The 14,268-nt window shown below is 36.6% G+C and overlaps 1 protein-coding gene across 7 annotated transcripts in view; it reads right to left on the reverse strand.

Annotated features, from left to right (window-relative positions):
- EVI5 (ecotropic viral integration site 5) overlaps positions 1-14,268 on the reverse strand; it is a 193,283-nt gene that overhangs the window by 148,663 nt on the left and 30,352 nt on the right. Inside the window, exon 1 of one of the 7 annotated variants that reach the window (XM_077905437.1) lies at positions 1,746-2,088. The exons of 5 other annotated variants lie outside the window; for them this stretch is intronic. The gene's annotated coding sequence lies outside the window, so the exon portion shown is untranslated. One more of the 7 variants, XM_077905438.1, reaches the window with a different exon arrangement.

Genomic DNA, 14,268 nt, shown 5'->3' on the forward strand with positions numbered 1-14,268 from the left:
AATTTTCACATAGTTTGAACAATTCAGAAATAAAATGGGATGCTTAGAAAGAATAGACATCCCCATCAATGGCTATAACAAAGCAGTTATTTTAACAGCCAAATGTCAGAAGTTGAAGATAACTTTCTGTTTGACGTAGGTAACCAAAATTTAAAAAGCCCTTAAGAGCCCTCCGGTTGCTAAGATTCTGATATCCATATATTCAGCATAAATCATGCCCATCTCCTAAGCAGATATGTATACAAATTCAGCTGAAAAACAAAATACATATAAATAATATTCAAACATGGCATTATCACTTCACTAATGAAAAACAATATACATAATAGCCATATTTGAATATCTATATAAAACTAAACATTCTTAATGATATGTTTATAAAATAAGGTATTAATAGGCTTTTTAAGGGCCTACATTTTCTAAAAACTATCATAAAAAGAGCTTCTTTTTTTTTTAAGGTTTTTATTTATTTATTCATGAGAGACAGGGAGAGGCAGAGACACAGTCAGAGGGAGAAGCAGGCTCCATGCAGGGAGCCCGACATGGGACTCGATGATCCCGAGACCCCAGCATCACACCCTGGGTGTGAAGGCAGGCATTAAAACCGCTGAGCCACACAGGGATCCCCATAAAAAGAGCTTGATTGTGAAGTACTATATAAAAGCTAATAACTATGAAGCACTTTTATGTGCTTTGAGAAGATCTTAAATTCTGTATCATAGGTAAATGGCTAAAACACTGTGAATTATTTTCGGAATCAGCATAGTCTCAGCTAATCTTAGTTATATATAGCAATTCATGCACACAGAAATTACAACACCAAGACATACAATCCCACTGAAACTATTTTAGCAAACACTATTCTCATGGTTTGCCCAAAGCCTTTTTTGTCACCTCAAAACATAGATGACTCTCTCTCTATCCCCCTGCCCTATTTCTTCCATCTCAACCCAGCAGAATATTTTGATGTAAGGAAAGGATAAAATGGAAAAGGGATTCTAAGGTCATATTTGAGCAACTCAATATGAGACTGGAACTTCTAAGACAAAAATGTGATTACAAGTGTTGAAAGGGACAGAAGTTTTTTTTAACCTTAGAACACCTCTTATCTTTAGTAACTCATTTTAGAACTTACTTCTCTTAGAAACAGTATTATAGGTGGTATAAGGGGACCCACACTGTTGAGGGAAGAATCTCCAAGAAAGACAAGTCGGATACAGTGTGGAACCCAAGGAAAAGAAGTATGGGGCAGATCACTTAGGCTTCCAGGCAAAAGAAGGCCTCGCCAATGCACAGAGCAGCAGCATACCTCCTCAGGGCAAAAAGCCTGACTGACAGGAACCAAAGGATAATTTAGCCAGAACTTCCTTTAAATAGTAGGAGTCATGGTATACCACAAAAAGGCCTATTGTGATTTGTTATCCTATTGATCTTCTCTACATAATTACAACTACAAATTCATTTGTGAAGATGGCACTAATTTGCATCACAGTAAACAGAAAGCCTAATGTAAATCACAGTAAACACAGTAATCACAGTAAATAGAAAACCTAATGTAAAATTTACAGAAAACTGTTACCCTTATTAATACTAACCATTAATTTCAAATATACTTACAAACTTTCAAAAATTAAGACTTCACATTTCCATTACATAAAAGTTCTCTACTAGAGTTAACTGTAGGAAAAGCAAAAGATTCCTATTTGCTTATTTTTCATTTATTAAAACAAATAAACTTTTCATACCCCTTCTGCACACTGTAGCAACAGGCTTCCATTTAAAGAGTTTGAAATAACCAAGAGCACAATCCTGACATCCTTAATCTTTGCTGAAATTCAACTGATACGAGATTCAATCTAGATCTAATGAAGGCTCATTATCTCATCTTTAAATGTTAAATACTTAAATATAACTGGAGTATTTAATTGCAGTTGCATTTTAATAAAGTTTAATACTCTTGGTTCTAAAAATCCCATAGGACTGATTCATTTTTCAATATCATCATGTTCTATTTTTCCTTTAACTCTACAGTACTTTTCCAAATCTCCACCCTGTCACCTCTAAATCTCCTTCCCTCATCCTATGGTAAACTGAGGTCATGAAGACATAGTAAATCTGACAATGCCATTACATCACAAAGTTCCTGTCTACCTCATAGAGAGGTTATGCATTTATTTTTAAATACTGAACATACTTTGAAAAGGTTAAAACCATCATTAAAAATGCTTAGTAATCAGGCACAAATGACACATATTGTAGGACTTCATTTTTATAAAATGTCCATAACAGGCAAATCTAGAGATTGAAAGTAGATCAGTGACTTCAAGGGGATAAGGGATGACTGCCAATGTGCATGGGATTTCTTTCTGGAGTGACAAAAATGTTCTGGGATTGGATTGTGCTGATGGCTACACAACCTTGTGAATGTACTAAATGCCACTGAACTTTAAGTGAGTGGATTTATGGTATGTGAATTATTATCTCAATTTTAAAAGGGCTTAGTTAATCTCAGAAAACTACATAATCTATGATTACAGAATCTATGATTCCAACCATACAAAAAAGGCAAAACAATGGAAACAGTAAAAAGATCCATAGTTGCTAGGGGCTGGAGTAAGGGAGAGATGGACAGGCAGAGCACATAGATTCTTAGGGCAGTAAAAACACTGTATGATACCACCTGATGGACACAGATCCTTACACATTTGACCAAATCCATCCAATACACAACACTAAGAGCGAACTCTAATGTAAACTAGTGGATTTGGGGTGATTATGATGTGTCAATGTAGGTACGTCAATTGTAACACATGTACCATGCAGATGGGGAATACTGAAAAAGGGGGAAGCGAAGTATGTTGGAGGACAAGGGAGTATATGGGAAATCTCTGTACTCTCCACTCAATCTTGCTGTGAGTCTAAAACTGTTCTAAAAAAGTAAAATCTTAATAATAAAGTTTAGTAGGATTCTCAGATATTACTACAAGATTTTAATAGGATCTCCCATGAAAAACGATCATGGTTCTTCTACTGTTCTGTATTTTACTATAAGGATGCTCTTTACTCCCAAAAATGACTATTTTATTCTTTTAAAATTTATTTTTATTTTAATTCCAGTGTAACTAACATACAGAGTTATATTAGTTTCAGGTGCACAATTTAGAGATTTAGTAATTGGGCATATTAGTGCTTATCAAAATAATTGTACTTTTAATCCCCTTTGTCTATTTCACCCACCCTCTAGCCACTTCCCCTCTGGTAACTATCAGTTCCCTATAGTTAAGAGTCTGTTTTTGGGGGCGCCTGGCTGGTTCATTTGGTACAGCACACAATGCTCAATCTCAGGGTCATAATTTCAAGCCCCACATTGGGCATGGAGCACTATTTAAAAAACAAACAAACAAACAAGGTCTGTTTTTTGGTTTTTCTCTACTTTATCCATTCATTTATCAATAGACACTTGGGCTGTTTCCATAATTTGGCTATTGTAAATAATGCTGCAATCAACATAAGAGTGCAAATATCCTTTTCAGTTAGTTTTTCATATTCTTTGAGTAATATGCACTAATACCCATTATGATATGGGAATTCGATTTTTAATTTTTTTTAGGAACCTCCATACTGTTTCCATAGTGGCTTGCATTCCCATCCATGTTGCAAGAGGGTTCCTTTTTCTCTACATCCTTGCCAACACTTGTTTCTTGTGTTTTTGATGTTAGCCATTCTCATAGGTATGGAGTGAAATCTCATTGTGGTTTTGATTTGCATTTCCCTGATGAGGGGTGATATTGAGCATCTTTCACTTTGTTGGCCATCTGTATGTCTTCCTTGGAGAAATGTTATTCATGTCTTCTGCTCATTTTTAATTGTATTGTTATTTAGGTGCTAAGTTGTGTAAGTTCTTTATACATTTTAGATACTAACCCTTTATTGGATGTCATTTGCAAATACCTTCTCCCAGTCAGTTGTCTTTTAGTTTCGTTGACTGGTTCCTTTGCAGTATACAAGTTTATGCTTTTCTTTTTTTCTTTTTTTTTTTTTTTTAAAGATTTTATTTATTTATTCATGATAGTCACACAGAGAGAGACAGAGAGGCAGAGACACAGGCAGAGGGAGAAGCAGGCTCCATGCAGGGAGCCCGACGCGGGATTCGATCCCAGGTCTCCAGGATCGCGCCCCGGGCCAAAGGCAGGCGCCAAACCGCTGCGCCACCCAGGGATCCCAAGTTTATGCTTTTAAATAGTCCCAATAGTTTATTTTTGCCTTTGGGAGGGCTTTATATTTTGCTTTAGTTTCTCTTGCCTCAGGAGACATATCTAAAAAAATACTGCTATGGCCAATGTCAGAGAAATTACTGCCTGAGCTCTCTTCTAGGATTTTTATGGTTTTAGGTCTCACATTTAGATCCTTAATTCTATTTTTGTCTACAGTATAAGAAAGTGGTCCAGTTTGATTCTTTTACATATAGCTGTCCAGTTTTCCCAACACTATGTGCTAATGAGATGTCTTTTTCTCATAGCATATTCTTGTCTCCTTTGTCAAGAACTGATTGACCACAAAATCATAGGTTTATTTCTGGGCTCTCATGTGTCTCAAACTTTGTGCCAATACCAAACTGTTTTGATTACTGTACCTATGTAGTATATCTGGAAATCTAGGGCTGTGACACCTCCAGCTTTTTCTTTTCCAAGATTGTTGTGGCTATTTGGGGTCTTCTATGGTTCCAAATTTTAAGATTATTTATTCTAGTTCTGTGAAAAGTGCTATTGGTATCTTGATAGAAATTGCACTATATCTGTAGATTCTTTGGGTAACACGGGCATGTATCAGTATCTTCCAATTCAGGACTATGGAATGTCTTTCCATTTGTTTATGTCATCTTCAATTTTTTTCATTGACGTTTTATAGTTCTCAGAGTATAGATCTTTCATCTCCTTGGTTAAATTTATTCCTAATATTTACTATTATTGGTACCATTGTAAATGGGATTGTTTTCTTAATTTCTCTTTCAAGCTTTGCTATTCATGTATAGTAATGCAAAGGATTTCTGAATATTGATCGTGTATCCTGCAACCTTACTGAATTCATTTAATAGTTCTAGTAGCTTTTTTTGGTGGAGTCTTTAGGGTTTTATATATATAGTATCATGTCATTTGCAAAGAGTGACAGTTTGACTTCTTCCTTACAGATTTGAATGTCTTTTATTCCTTTTTTCTTGTCTGATGCTGCAGCTAGGGTTTCCAGTACTATGCTGACTAAAAGTGATGAGAGTGGGGGTGCCTGACTGCCTCAGTTGGGAAAGCAGGCAACTCTGTCTCCGGGTTGTGAGTTCCAGCCCCACATTGGGTCTGTTCATTTTCTATTTCTTCCTGATTCAGTTTTGGGAGGCTGTATGTTTCTAGAAATGTATCCATTTTTTCTAGGTTGTCCAATATGTTGGCATATAATTTTTCATAATATTCTGTTATAATTCTGTTTCTGTGGTATTAGTTATTTCTCCTCTTTCATTTCTGATGCCTTTTTTTCTTTTTTGATGAGTCTACCTAAAGGTTTATTAATTTTGTTGATCTTTTCAAAGAACAAGCTCCTGGTTTCACTGATCTGTTCTACTAGTCCTGGTTGGTTTTTGTTTTGTTTTGTTTTATGCATTCCATTACCCTGTGTCTTTTGACATTAAGTCCATTTACATTCAGAGTACTTACTGATAGGTATGTACTTATTGCCATTTTGTTACTTGCTTTTCATGTTTTTAGTAGTTCTTTGTTCCTTTCTTCCTTTGCTCTATACTCTCATAATTTGTTGGCTTTCTTTAGTGATATACTTGAGTTCCTTTCTTTTCTTTTTTTATACCTATTACTGGTTTTTAATTTGTGGTTACCATTCAGTTTGTATATAAGGATTTCTGCATATAGCAGTCTATATCTTCTCTCCATCCCTGAATCCCCATCCATGTTCTAGATACATGGTGTCATACTTTACATCCTTTTGTGAATCCCTTGATTGATTTTTACAGATATACTTATTTTTACTTCTTTTGTGCTTCCTACTTTTCTTACTCTTATTTATGGTCTTTCCTTTCCACTCAAAGAATGTTCCCCTTTAACATTTTTTGTAGAGCTAGGTTGGTGGTCAGGAACTCCCTTAGCTCTTGTTCCTATCTGGCTAGGAACTCTTGATCTCTCCTATTCTGAATGATAGCCTTGCTGAATAGAATATATTCTTGGCAGCAGATTTTCTCCTTTCAGCACTTTGAATACATCATGCCACTTCTATCTGAGCTGCAAAGTTTTTCCTGAAAACTCTGCGGATAGTATTATGGCCTTTCCCTTGTATGTAAATGTTTTATTTCTTTTTGCTACTTTTAAAACTCTCTTAATCACTATTTTTTGCCATTTTAATTACTATGTATCTTGGTATGACCTCCTTGGGTTAACTTTTGACTGCCTCAACCAATAATATATAACAAAAATGGCTACCGAGACTCACTTTTGGAACCCAGCCACCATGTTGTTGAAAAACCTAAACTAGCCCACATAAGGACCACACAGAAAGGTCAAATATAGACATTCTGGCTAACAGCCCAGCTGAGGTCCCAGCATCAACCGCTGGACAGGAATGAAAAATCAACTCCAGCCTCTAAGTCTTCCCAGCTTCTCTGCTGCACAGGCATTTTGAAGGAGAGACAAGCCTTTCTCCTAATGCTCTGTCCAAATTCCTGACCCAGAGAATCCACGGACACAGTGAAGCAATTATCTTAAGCCACAAAGTTTTATGGTGGTTTGTTATACAGCTATCGTAACTGGAACAGTATCATATTATCTCACATAATTATTTAACAATACTTAAAATTAACTGAAACCAGGAAACTAAAGTATAAATTATTAGTAAAGACAGCATTCTGAAATTGTTTTCGAGGGGATCGAGGGCTCACATAGTGGAGAAAGACCATCTTTTTATATACTTGTAGTGTGATATAAGTAGATACAAGGACAGTACACTAAAATAAAATCAGTAGACATTAGAACCAGAAAATTACATTAATGCTTCGGAGGCCTGAGAGAATAGAATTTAATTCAGTTAGGAAAATTTATCCTTGATTTGTGGCTCAGAGTCAAATGTATTTAAACCACATCATTACTTTTCCACTGCTATTAAAATGGCATTTTGATTAGCATGCTAAAGTAATGCCAAGAAATAAGAATTTCAAGGAAGCCTTTCCTTTAACAAGTAGGCTATTTTCTTAAAGTTAAGAATTTGGGGTTTATTTTTTAAAGATTTTATTTATTTATACATAAGAGACCGAGAGAGACAGACAGGCAGGCAGGCAGGCAGAGGGAGAAGCAGACTCCTTGCAGGGAGCCCAATGTGGACTTGATCCCCGGACCTATGATCTGGAATCACTCCCTGAGCTGAAGGCAGACACTCAGCCACTGAGCCCCCCAGGTGCCCCAAGAATCTTGTTTTTTTTGAGTGATACAGGATATAAGTAATTTGAAGACTTTATTATAAATAAATATATTTTCATTGAGACTAAATTAGAAACATTTCAGTAAAGATATACAAGAGCTTAGTTCAATGGCAAAGCAGTTTGTAATTAAATTTACACTTTACAAACTATGTCACAACTATAAAAAGAAATGAAGCACTGACATATTCCATAACATGGATAATATTGAAAACATTATGCTAAGTCAAAGAGTCATGAAATACTACATATGATTCCACTTGTAAGAAATGTCCAGAATAGGCATTATCTATAGACAGAAAACTGATTAGTGATTGCTTAGGACTTCAGGGAGAGGAGGGTCAGGGAGCTAAAGGTTTCAAGGTTTCTTTTTAAGGTAATGAAAATGTTCTAAGATTGACTCTGATGATGGTTGCACATATCTGGACAAATTAAAAACCACTGATTTGTACACTTTAGATGGGTAAATTGTATAGTACATGAATTATATATGTAGGAAGCTGTTTTTAAAATTCTAGGTTTGGGGCAGCCCGGGTGGCTCAGCGGTTTAGCACAGCCTTCTGCCCAGGATATGATCCTGGAGACCCAGGATCGAGTCCCACGTCACGCTCCCTGCATGGAGCCTGCTTCTCCCTCTGCCTGTGTCTCTGCCTCTCTCTTTCTCACTCTCTGTGTCTCTCATGAATAAATACATAAAATCTTTAAAAAAAAAAAATAGGTATGAATGAATTTCTTCGTAAAATAACAGAGGATATTATGATGCAGGGAATGCTTGACAGCCCTCCTCATCTCTAATCAAGTTTTTATTTTTGAACATTCCCACTTTAAAACACTCTGACCTGCTCCATTCTGAACTGGCTGCTATTTATACCTGGTGCTCAACTACCACCTGGGGATCTCCCTTCACTAGGATCCAGGTTTTTCCTTCACCTCTCTTTGGGTTGGATAATGTTTCCTAAATCCCATGTCTATCTTCCTTTTTCTTGATACGTTCTCTCATTTTGGCGGGTTACCTCTTTTCATAGCTACCTAAAAGGTAAATATAAGACACTGCCTATGTGAAAATACCTTTATTCCACTGTAACACTTGAAAGTTCAGCTGCATTATAAACCACATTAGAAATAATTTGGCCTCAGATTTTTGAAGACCATTGCCCTCAGTTGTCTTTTATCTTCCATTACTTTTCTTGAAAAGTCTGAAGCCACTCTAATTATGTTAATTATCCTATTTCCCTTCACCTCTGGGAACTTCATCTTCTCTTTGATCCTTAATTGCTAAAATTTGCGATGAAATGCCTTGATGCCAGTATTTTATTTAGCACTTTGATGGGCTCTTTTAACTTAGAAAACTCATGTCCTTCAGTTCTGAGAAGTTTTCCTGATTTATTTCTTTGATGATATACTCCCTAAATTTCCTCTTTCTTAAATTCTTATTATTCAACTATTGTATGCCTTGAACTGGCTTTCTGATTTTACCTTTCTTCCCAATTTAACTGCTACTTTCCACAAGTTCTCATCTCACACAGCCTCACTTGATATTGTTACAAAGCATGACTCAGTGGTTGAACACTGGGCTATGACATTAGAGACCTGGGTTCAACCCCAGGTCCTCTGCTTACTGCTGATATTAAGCTTCAGCTTCTTATTTGTAAAACAGATAATACTTAGCACTCAATAAATGCAGCTATTTTCCTACTATCATTTTTTCTTCTCTCTCTTCCCAAGGCTTTTATGACAACCTGTTCTTAGGGCTTTCCTTCTACTTCTCAGGAATTTTCTTTGTTGGATCCTTTCTATGCTTTATCAAATGTTGTCCCCCATAAATCTATCTTTGGTCACTTATTTTTATTCTAGGCTGGATCAAATACAAACTCCATACCCAGGTTCTAATCATCTTTACCACTTAACTAGCTGTGTGACTTTAAGCAATTTACTTAACCAATTGACACCTCAATCCCTCATCTGAAAAGAAGTGGATTAATAAGTATAGCAATGCCTGGGTGGCTCAGTTAGTTAACCGTCTGCCTTCTGCTCAGGTCATGATCCCAGGGTCCTGGAATCAAGCACGGGATCTGGCTCCCCGCTCCGCTCAGAGGAGAGTGGGCTTCTCCCTCTCTCTCTGCTCCTCTCCCTGACTTGTGCTCTCTCATGTTCCTGCACTCATTCACTCGCTTTCTCTCTTTTTCATGAACAAATAAAATATTTGTTTAAATAAATAAGCATATCAATCCCCTATGCTTTGCATGAAAATTAAATGTTTTGTGACACTCAGAACACTTCTTGGCATAGTAAGCACTCAAATGTTTGTCATTATTACTACATTACTCTCTCTACTGCTTCTACTACTACTACTACTATGATTACTATTAAAAAGGCCCACCCAGGTGCTCCCAACAGATCTCCTAAGCTTTTTCAGAGATGTAAACTAATCACACATTTCAAAACTATATTTGGAATCTTGCTTCTTTTTTGTCATCTTTAACAGTTTACAAAGAATTATCTTCCTCCACCTCCTCCAGACTTCTGCTGTTATTGATGGTCTCATAATCAGTAAAGTTACAAACTATGTTAGTCACCCTTGTTTTCTTTTGGGGGGACAGGGGAGGGCAGCAAAGCAAGGTTTTTTGAACGATAGTAAAGTGATAATACAAAACTCCTGAAGAGGAAAGGGACTCGAGAGGGTTGCTCTCACCCTTTGTTTTCTTATATACAAATACAGCTGTATAACTACCAAAGGAAAAAAAAAAGTCAAATTAAACTAAACTTTGTGACAAGTATCCTTCCTACAGAGGTAATTTCTTAAAGACTTTCACTCATAACTTAAGCATGAACTTAAGCAATTTACTTGCTGAATACCTGAATACTTACTAGCATAATGAGCTGTATTCTGGAATTGCCAAGAAAAATATACTGCCAAAACTGAAAGGAACAGGTGTTCATTTGCAAGTATTTTAGCACCTGCTATTTCTGAGGTCTGATACTATTTAAAACACCTAACTATCCCTACAAAGAAAATTAAAGGTATAGAAAAAAAAAAAACTTCTAAAGGAAAGGAATAGAAGTAATGGTTTTTAAGGAATGTTTACAAAACATAACTCTCAAAAGCTCTAGGTGATATAACACATGAATAATGTGTCAAACTATTAGATGAAAAATTTGAAGAACACACTGAAATGCAAGCTAAAGTCACAGATTTTGCTTCATCCAATTAAATCTTAATTTCCAGAGGTATACAACCAATTTATTCAGCTTTTCTACATATAAATTAGTACAGCCCTTTATAGTTTATAAAATAGTTCCACACAGTTGATCCTTAAAGCAGATTCGAGAAGATAGTCCTGTGTTACTCATTTGACACGTATTTATTAAGAACCTACTCTAAAAGAGTACTTTATTGGGTATTGAATACATATGAATATATAGTCATAAAATAGACATGTTCTTTCCCCTCATGGAGCTAGTTAAGAAGTAAAAGACTGAACAAATGTGGAGAAAGATGTATGACTTAAAGGCAACAAACAATAACTTAATTTGATAGACTGGTTAAAGACTGTCTTTCCCAAGAGGCAATGTTCAACTTAAGATTTAGAAGATGGGCAAGAAGCAGCCAGCTGCGCAAAGATCTAGGCAAAAAAACAGAGTTAGGGAGACGACATGTATAAAGGCCCTGAGGAATTTAAAAGCTTAGTGGGTTAGAGAAGGTCTGTCTATCCCATACAAATATGAGGTAGACCACAAATGCAAATATTAGTTATTTTAAATTTTCTAGGAGCTATACTTTAAGAACAAAAGAAAGTGAAATTGTATCTTTTAACCCAAATATATCCAAAACATTATTTTTGACAGATTTTAATGAAATATTTTACTTTCTTTATTTAATACTAAGGGTGCAATTCAGTGTATATTTTACACTTATAGCACATCTCAATTCAGACTACTCACAGTTCAAGTGCTCAATACGTGGTTTGTGGCCTCCATATTGAACAGCACAGGTTAGAAGAACTAAGATAAGAGGAGACCATTAGGGGGGATCCCTGGGTGGCTCAGCGGTTTGGCGCCTGCCTTTAGCCCTGGGCACGATCCTGGAGTCCCGGGATCCAGTCCCCACGTCAGGCTCCCAGCATGGGGCCTGCTTCTCCCTCCTCCTGTGTCTCTGCCTCTTTCTCTCTCTGTGTCATAAATAAAAATAAATAAATAAATCTTTAAAAAAAAAGAGACCATTATAGCTAATACATAGTAATTTAAAGGGAAGTGTAGGGACATCTGGGTGGCTCAGCAGTTGAGCATCCGCCTTGAGCTCAAGGTGTGATCTGGGGGTCCAGGGATTGAGTCCCACATCAGGCTCCCTGTGGGAAGCCTACTTCTCCCTCTATGTCTCTGCCTCTCTGTGTCTTGAATGAATGAATGAATGAATGAATGAATGAATAAATAAATAACTAAATGTGTAGAAAGATGAGAAGTCAATGGGTACCCAATCATTAATAGTCTTACAGGAAAGGAATTTGGAATCTATTTGGAGTACAACTGGAAATCACAAGAGTTTAAATATGCAAAGTAAAATCTGATATTTTCTGTTTTATAAAAAGAGTACTCTCCTTTTAAACTACAAATTACACAGAATAAAAGCTGAAGTAGAGAGACTAGGAAGAAAGAGAAATCTAGGTGAGAAATCATTAAGGTTTAGGCTATTATGGGGGCAGCAGAGATAAAGGAAACAGATGCATGCAAGATATTGTAGAAAATGAAACAAAGTAACTATGATTAAATGAAAGTGAAAAAGAATGAAGGAGAAAGAAAAAACATGAGTGTAATCTACTCTGACTTGAGCAATCAGTGGTGCCATTTACTGTGACAGGAGAAACTAGCATTCTGTGGTTATTTGGCAAGGGGTGCTGAAATTGGTGGAACTGAATCAAGAATTTTTCCAAATACAAAACAAGCTTGGAGAGGCTTAGACTTACTAATAAAAACTAAAAGACTCAAACCCAGATATTCTAAAATTGGATATAATACCCTCTTGCTGGTAATATATTATCTTTCCATAATTCAAAAACAAAAAAAGAATCTATTAGAATGTAAGTAGTAATGCCTCCTGTACATACACCAGCAAAGTCCTCAATTAAAAGGGCTATAGGTCTTTATAATTCTTTCATATTTTGAAAAAAAGAAAGGAAATATTTAGCTTCAGTTAATATGCCTAGGAGTCTGAAATTAAATCTACAGAAAACATTCTCTAATCCAAGCTCCAGAGAACAATAGCAAAGTAGAAGTCAAATATCAGAGCACCTGGATAGCTCAGTTAAATGACAGACTCTTGATTTCAGCTCAAGTTATCATCTTAGGATTGTGATATTGAGCCCTGTGTGAAGCCTGGTTAAAATTCTCTCCTTCTCCTTCTGCCCCTCCTCCACCCTCTCTCTCCTCCTCTTAAAAAAACAAAAAAACAAAAAAACCAGGCAAAGAGCCAAATATCATGACTTCAAAATCAGTGCCAAACTCCTACAGCCAAATCAGCAGTAGTAGTTCAGAAGTTGACCAATGCCTACTTTTTAGAAGAAATAGGGCGGTCTTAACATGCTATCTGACAATGACTCAAAAATCTGGCTACCTACGCTTCAGGGATTTAATATTCCTTCTAAGGTCTTTACATCCACTACAAAAATACTTAGGGTAAGTACAGGGCCAGGCACTGAGTGGGATGATGAGTAAGACACATAGTTCTTGTCTTGTCCTATCCTCAAGTAGCTCACCCTAATAGAGTGTGAGGAGACAAACATGGGAACAATTACAATATGGCAAACGCCACAGAAAAGTATATACAGTTCACCCTTGAGCAACACAGCAGTTAGGGTGCCAACCCTCCCACTACTTGTGCAGTCAAAAACCCATTTACAGTTGACCCTTGAACAACACAGGTTTAAACTGTGTGGGTACACTTATACAGACCTTTTACAATACAGTACTATAAATGTATTTTCTCTTATGACTTTCTTAATAACATCTTTTCTCCAGCTTACTTTATATAGCATATAATACATATAACATACAAAATATGTTAATCAACTGTTTATGTTATCAGTAAGGCTTCCAGTCAACAGTAGGCTATCAATAGTTAAGTTTTCAGGGAGTCAAAAGTAATACATGGATTTAACAGTGCAGAGGTTCTGCATCCCCTAAGCCCCATGTTCTTTTTTTTTTTTTTTTAATTTTTATTTATTTATGATAGTCACAGAGAGAGAGAGAGAGGGGCAGAGACACAGGCAGAGGGAGAAGCAGGCTCCATGCACCGGGAGCCCGATGTGGGATTCGATCCCGGGTCTCCAGGATCGCGCCCTGGGCCAAAGGCAGGCGCCAAACCGCTGCGCCACCCAGGGATCCCAGCCCCATGTTCTTCAAAGGTCAACTGTGCTGTCATTCTTTCTGACCACCCAACATCTGCATCCCCATTAGTATTCTGGAATTTCCCCCATCTAATTCTAAAAAGTACCAGATAATCATTCTCCTAGTCTCTCTTGAAAATAATTCAAAGCATGGACCAAGGTTCCCATATCTACCTATTTATCTCTCTCTTTCCTTCTTCCATTACCCCCAAATCTAGAAGCTTAATATACCAAATATTAGTTATCTCACAGTTTCTGTGTGGCAGGATTTAAGTCATAGTTTAACTGGGTGATTCTGGCTCAGGACCTATCATAAAATAGCAGGCAAGCTCTTGGCCAGTGCTATCATCTTTGAAGGTTTGACTGGGCCTAGAAAATCTGCTTCAAGATGCTTCAAGATGTCTCCTGCACATGGTTATTAGC

Source organism: Canis aureus, chromosome 8, assembly GCF_053574225.1.
Source record: "Canis aureus isolate CA01 chromosome 8, VMU_Caureus_v.1.0, whole genome shotgun sequence".
NCBI classification, from domain to species: domain Eukaryota; kingdom Metazoa; phylum Chordata; class Mammalia; order Carnivora; family Canidae; genus Canis; species Canis aureus.